Source organism: Xenopus laevis, chromosome 6L (genome assembly GCF_017654675.1).
Source record: "Xenopus laevis strain J_2021 chromosome 6L, Xenopus_laevis_v10.1, whole genome shotgun sequence".
Classification (NCBI taxonomy): Eukaryota; Metazoa; Chordata; class Amphibia; order Anura; family Pipidae; genus Xenopus; species Xenopus laevis.
The window spans coordinates 69,244,917-69,250,995 of NC_054381.1; the positions used below are offsets into that span (position 1 = coordinate 69,244,917).

At 41.8% G+C, this 6,079-nt stretch overlaps 1 long non-coding RNA gene across 1 annotated transcript; it reads right to left on the reverse strand.

The window, feature by feature from the left end:
- Nucleotides 1-4,899: 4,899 nt before the first annotated feature.
- On the reverse strand, nucleotides 4,900-5,683 carry LOC108719023. Its single transcript, XR_001936134.2, has 2 exons — nucleotides 5,446-5,683; nucleotides 4,900-5,282 (listed from the first exon to the last, which is right to left on the reverse strand). It is a non-coding gene; the product is annotated as an uncharacterized LOC108719023 (long non-coding RNA).
- Nucleotides 5,684-6,079: the final 396 nt, after the last annotated feature.

Sequence of the window (6,079 nt, forward strand, 5' to 3'; positions counted from 1 at the left end):
TTCTTTTTTTTTTTTTCCTGTTAGTTCCTTACTATTTCATTACGAATGTATTGCCTTATTACATTTACTATGTTGTATTACACGCAATTGGCGATCTGTTACATGATGCAATAATATGTACACATGTATAATCAATAAAGGAATTGTTAAAAAAAAAGAATGAAACTTTAATAAACTTCAATATTAGAAAAACAGTGACAAATAGAAAATAGAAAGTAATTGAAAAAAGTCTTTATTTCTGGTGAACTATCCAAAACCAACTGAACTGAAAAAAGTGTTTGGAAGATGAACACCCCCTTTAAAATGTGTTAGTCTGTTACATGTAACTATATAGAGCTATATAATAGCTACAGAAGGCATCCTACTTACAGGGATATGCAAATACTAATGAACTAAACAATTCAGTGGCAGATCAGTATTGCTGTAGTGCAGACTGACCCTAATGTGTGCATGTGTTTAACTGTGTTTGTGTAGCATGAATGTGATAAGGGACTTTGGGGGGGAAGCGAGTATAGGCCCAGTCACCTATAGCAACCAATAAGTAGTATATTGATATATTAAAAAAAGACATAAATAAGAAATGTTACCAGCTAAGTAGGATGAGAAAAGTAGGGAATGGGTAAAAAGTATAATTAATAACACAAGATCACCACTTCCTGAAGCTGTTGTAAGCCAATAAAGCAAGCAGAGCACTGAGATTGAGCTGGGAAGCCCTGTGGCCACCTGGGCGGCAAATGACAAAGCAAAGAAGTGGGAGCAGGGATATAAGCAATGCCAGTTTACAACAGTACTGCCCTTTAGTATTGGTTATTCTTATAATCTGTAGCACAGCTTAAAGGGGAACTCCGGTTTCAAAACCAAAACTTGATAAAGAGGCCCACATAACACAGAAACCCCTAATACAGGTATAGGATCCGTTATCCGGAAACCCGTTATCCAGAGAGTTCCGAATTACGGAAAGGCCGTCTCCCATAGACTCCATTATAATCAATTAATACAAATTTTTAAAAACGATTACCTTTTTCTCTGTAATAATAATCCTTATTGAAATCATGTATGCAGGGAATTGTGGGGTTTGGAGGATGCAGGCTGAGCACAGGTGGCTGCTGATACCAAGTAACAGTAGTCAGCTAGCTCAGCAAATTAGTCAGACAGATCAGCAGGAGAGCAGGGGGCTAGGCTTAGGGAACTGTTCAAAACCATTAACAATCATGAAAACTAGCCATTAGGTATCTAGATCCAATGCTAAATTGCAAGTGAAGCAGGCTACAGAGGCTGTAGAACTGGCAGAAGCTTCATATGTGGCTGACGCATCTGAGAATGCCCATACCTACCGAATACAAGCACAAATTACTTTAAAGTGTAAGCTCACCGAAATAACCCAAAAAAAGCTACTACATGCCTCCCAAAGAGGGTTTGAACAGGGTGAGAAATCTGGAAGGTTACTAGCATTTCTCGCTAAAATTTCATCTCCAAAGACGATCATACATTGGGTTAAAACTACAAAAGGCAATATTATTACAGATCCCAGACAGGTAGCAGAACAGTTCAGGGATTATTATGCCAATCTTTATCAATGCCACAAAGTTACATATACCCCGGCCGAATTGCAAGTTTTTCTGGCATACATACCACTCCCAAGACTTCACCCAGCACATGCTGCTTTCCTAAATAGTCCAATAACAGCCACAGATGGCGTCCTCTTAATCCCCTGAACCTGACGGGCTACCAGTTGAATGGTATAGGGCCTTAGGGAAAAAAATAGAAGGCGCACTCTGTGACACTCAAACTCAGGCATTTACTCTGGACTCTCTCCCCTCCTCGTTTAACCATGCTTTGATTGTCTTAATCCATAAAGAAGGGAAAGATCCAGAACTGTGCGGGTCTTATCACCCGATATCACTGCTCAACGTAGACGCAAAAATATTGTACTGGCATCTAGACTCAAACTGGTTATTACCCATTTAATAAATCCAGACCAGACAGGTTTTATGCCCAACCGCTAAACAGATATTAACTTGAGAAGGCTGTATTATAATATGCAAGTACCACATGACAATACTGGGTCCAGGATAATAGTCTCTTTAGACCAGGGATCCCCAACCTTTAGAACCCGTGAGCAACATTCAGAAGTAAAATGAGTTGAGGAGCAACACTATCATGAAAAATGTTACTGGGGTGCCAAATAAGGGCTGTGATTGGCCATTTCGTAGCCCCTATGTGGATTGTCAACCTACACTGAGACTCTGTTTGGCAGTGCACTTGGTTTTTATGCAACCAAAACTTGCCTCCAAGCCTAGAATTCAAAAATAAGCCCCTGCTTTGAGGCCACTGGGAGCAACATCCAAGGGGTTGGAGAGCAACATGTTGCTCACGAGCTACTGGTTGGGGATCACTGCTTTAGACTCTTTAGAAAAAGCCTTCGACTCAGTAGAGTGGCCTTATCTATAAGGGAACCTTGAACAATACGGGTTTGGGGATAGATACATTAAGTGGGTCAAACTACTATATAGGAACCCCACTGCTCAGGTCCAGGTTAATGATTTTATTACAGCAGAATTTTCTCTGGGTAGGGGGACCAGACAGGGGTGCCCCTTGTTGCCCATTTTTTTTGCGCTTACTATTGAGCCACTGGCAACTCAGGTCAGGATATCACCCCAAATAATTGGTCTTAAATACGGACCTGTCGAGGAAATAATTTCCCTGTACGCGGACGATGTCCTTCTATACCTGGCTGATCCAGGCCCCTCATTAACTGGGGTTTTGAATATGGTTTCCACATTTACTGTGTATGCGGGCCTACGGATCAACTGATCCAAGTCGGTCATCTTCCCACTGGATATAGATCTAGAACCAAATTCAGCAACTGATGCAAGATTACAATGAGTTATGTCCTTTAAATACTTTGGGATAAACATTCATCTAGACCCTAGTCAGTTCATCCCTTGTAATATTACCCCCATAACTACACAACTTATGACGGCAATGACAGCCTGGAATACATTACCCCTCACCCTTTGGGGCAGAATAAATATCATTAAAATGATTTTCCTACCGAAATACTTATATATATTCCATAACTCACCTGTAATTATCGCCAAAGAGATAACTGATAGCATACAAACATTAATTAGACCCTTCCTGTGGAATAATAAACTACCAAGAGTAGCAGCACGCACTCTGATGACTCCATATGACAAAGGGGATCTGTGGCTTCCAAACCTTTACGCATACTATCTAGCAGCATAGTTGTCTTACATTAACTGGTGGTTAATACAAGATCTAGACAACCCGGATGTTATTTTGCAGGCCAGATGGGTGGGATCTCTAGAAGCTCTGAAAAATTGTGTTTTTAGGAGGGCAAATAATTATCCGCAATTTCCACCCTGTATGAAAGCTCCATGGTTAACAGTGCAAAAACTGATAAAGCTTAAGCCCCCCATCAGGTCACTGATGCTTCCTCTATGGAATAATTCACATCTGCAGCAATTCCTAGACGCAGAGGTCACACGATATTGGACAGCCAAATCAATAAAATATCTCTTGGACATGGTAGTAGGAACTAGTTTCAAAGACATGGTAACCCTGTGAGACAAAATAGGGGAGCCCACTTTGCCGATGTATAGATATCTGCAGTTGCGTCATTTATTTATAGCTCAGTTTGGGCCAGCGGATATTTCAATGGATGAACCCCTGGTCCTGAGACAACTCAAGAAGGAAGATACCTCTAAAATGATATCAACCTTATATGCTTATATTACGGCAATGGGTCCAAATCCCTTCTCTACCGCCTTAACATCATGGCAGAGAGATATTCCTGGGCTTAATGAGGAAAAGTGGGATGAAGTGACAGACAACCTCTACAAATTTCTAATTAGCGCCAGAGACAAACTGATTCAACACAAATTTATTCTGAGAACATATCTCACACCTAATAGACTGTACCGCATGGGGAAACAGATCATATTGGCATATGGTGTGGGCATGCCCTATCACAAACCAATACTGGGAAGAGGTTACCAAATACATGGTGGAAATGCAGGATCTCCCCCCAATCCTTTACCCTGAGGTATGCTTATAGGGTGTATTAGATGACATATTACCCACAAACAGATCAAGGGTGCTAGTCAGGTCACTCCTATATTATGCCAAAAAGATGACAATCATGAGGTGGATGGCGCCGGAGCCTCCCAGGAAAGGTGAATGGGTAGTTTATGTGAATCGGATACTTCCATTAATAAAGCTGACATATGAGGCCAGGGGCTGCCTGGATAAATTTGGCAATATATGGAACCCCTGGTTGGATGTACATTTACTTCAGTTACCTTGATATAGCCATAACAAATATATTGTCATTATTGTTGATGGAATGTGAATACTATTGTGCAATCTGGATATCAGTGGTGGAACTACTGGGGGGAGCAGGGCTCGCACCCCCTCAGGGCCCCTTGGCAGCCCGCGCGCCACTGAAAATGTGGGCCGTACGGAGGGGGCGGGGCCCAGCTGCACGTTATGCACCAGGGCCCGCCCCTCTAGTTACGGTACTGCTGGATATCACTGTACCTCTTACCCCCCCTTCTTTCTTCTGTACCCCCTCCCTGTTAACAGAAAACAATAAAAATGTTTACTATAAAAAAAATCATGAAAAGTCTGCATATTTTTAAACTGATCTATTTTGCAAAGTTGCTTGAAATTAGGTTTACTTTTCAAAAAGCTTAAGTTATGTTTGTGTGGAGTTCCCCTTTAACCCTTACTACACTGAAGTTGATTTTGGAACTAGAGAGTCCACAGACAAATAAGGAATCACAAGAATGGAGTTATGAACACAGGTTTGTTAAATTGGATTTTGTATACTGGCTCTTATGGGAAGGTGGGTGAAGAGAACAGGATACTGATACAAACTCTTAAAATATTTATTCACCTTTAGACATTCACAAAAAAAACATACTTGGGTATTAAAAGAATGCAGCTTTGTCATATGTACAGGAGGGATTTTTTTTAGAGGATAGTAAAAGTACATGATTCTCTTTCTGAAATTCTTATACAATACAGACATAGGTCTGCTATCTTCCATTTTCTCTTCAGGCTATAATTTTATTTCTCAGTCTCCTTGAGGTGTTTTTTGATGTCTTCATAGGCTGTGACAAGTTCAAAATGTGAGGCAACAGAAGCCTCTCCTGAAGACGCGGAGAAGGGAGTGTGTTGATCTCTCCTCTGCAAGCAGTCGGCTTTCTTGTGGGTCAGGACGCAGATGTCATTGTCCAGAGCAGAATTCATGTCAGCTAGAACATAATAATAACACAGCATCAGCTCACACCACTTTGAGCACAACCCGCGTGTCATTCTCGCCACAGATCGCTAATATTACAGACATCTCTAGCCCTGAGAGACAGACAGCAGCAGCGCATGGGCTAATGTGTCAATGAAAGAGGGGAAAACTCATACATTTATTAATTAATTCCATATTGGTCTGCTTCCATTTACTAGCCTCAGCCGCACCTCAAGCTGAACTTGCTATTACAACGCTCTTCAGTGTCGCCTCAGACTGAAGCAGCAATTTGAGTGGACCTTGCTGTCACTAGAGTGGTCAGTTGGGTTCTTGATTACCCTACAGTCTGGGAGGTTCACAGCCACCCGGCGCTGGGGATACTAGGGTATGGCGCTGTAAGGAAAAGTAAAAGTTTGAGGACCTTATCGACCCGCCCCTGGAGTGACGACACTTCTGTGTGTTTAAAAATGTCACGTCCGTGTTAGGCCGTGTCTGTGTTTCCGGTCCCGGAAATACATGGCTTCCGGGAATGCGCTTTGGGGCTGAGGGTGGATGGGGTTTATTCTTCTCACAGTTTGTGTAAATAATCCTCCTAAACATTTGCTGACCACCTTTCCAAAATAGAATAAAGACTTTTTACAGTAATACCGCTACAAAAGTCTTCCTTATTAAAACTATGGATGTTGAGTAGTGATGGGCATATATATTTGCCAGGAGCGAATTTGTGGGGAATTCCCGCTTTATTTGCAAAACTGCGGCAAAAATTTGCCGGGGTCCAAAAAACCAGGATGCCGGCATCCATTTTTTTGG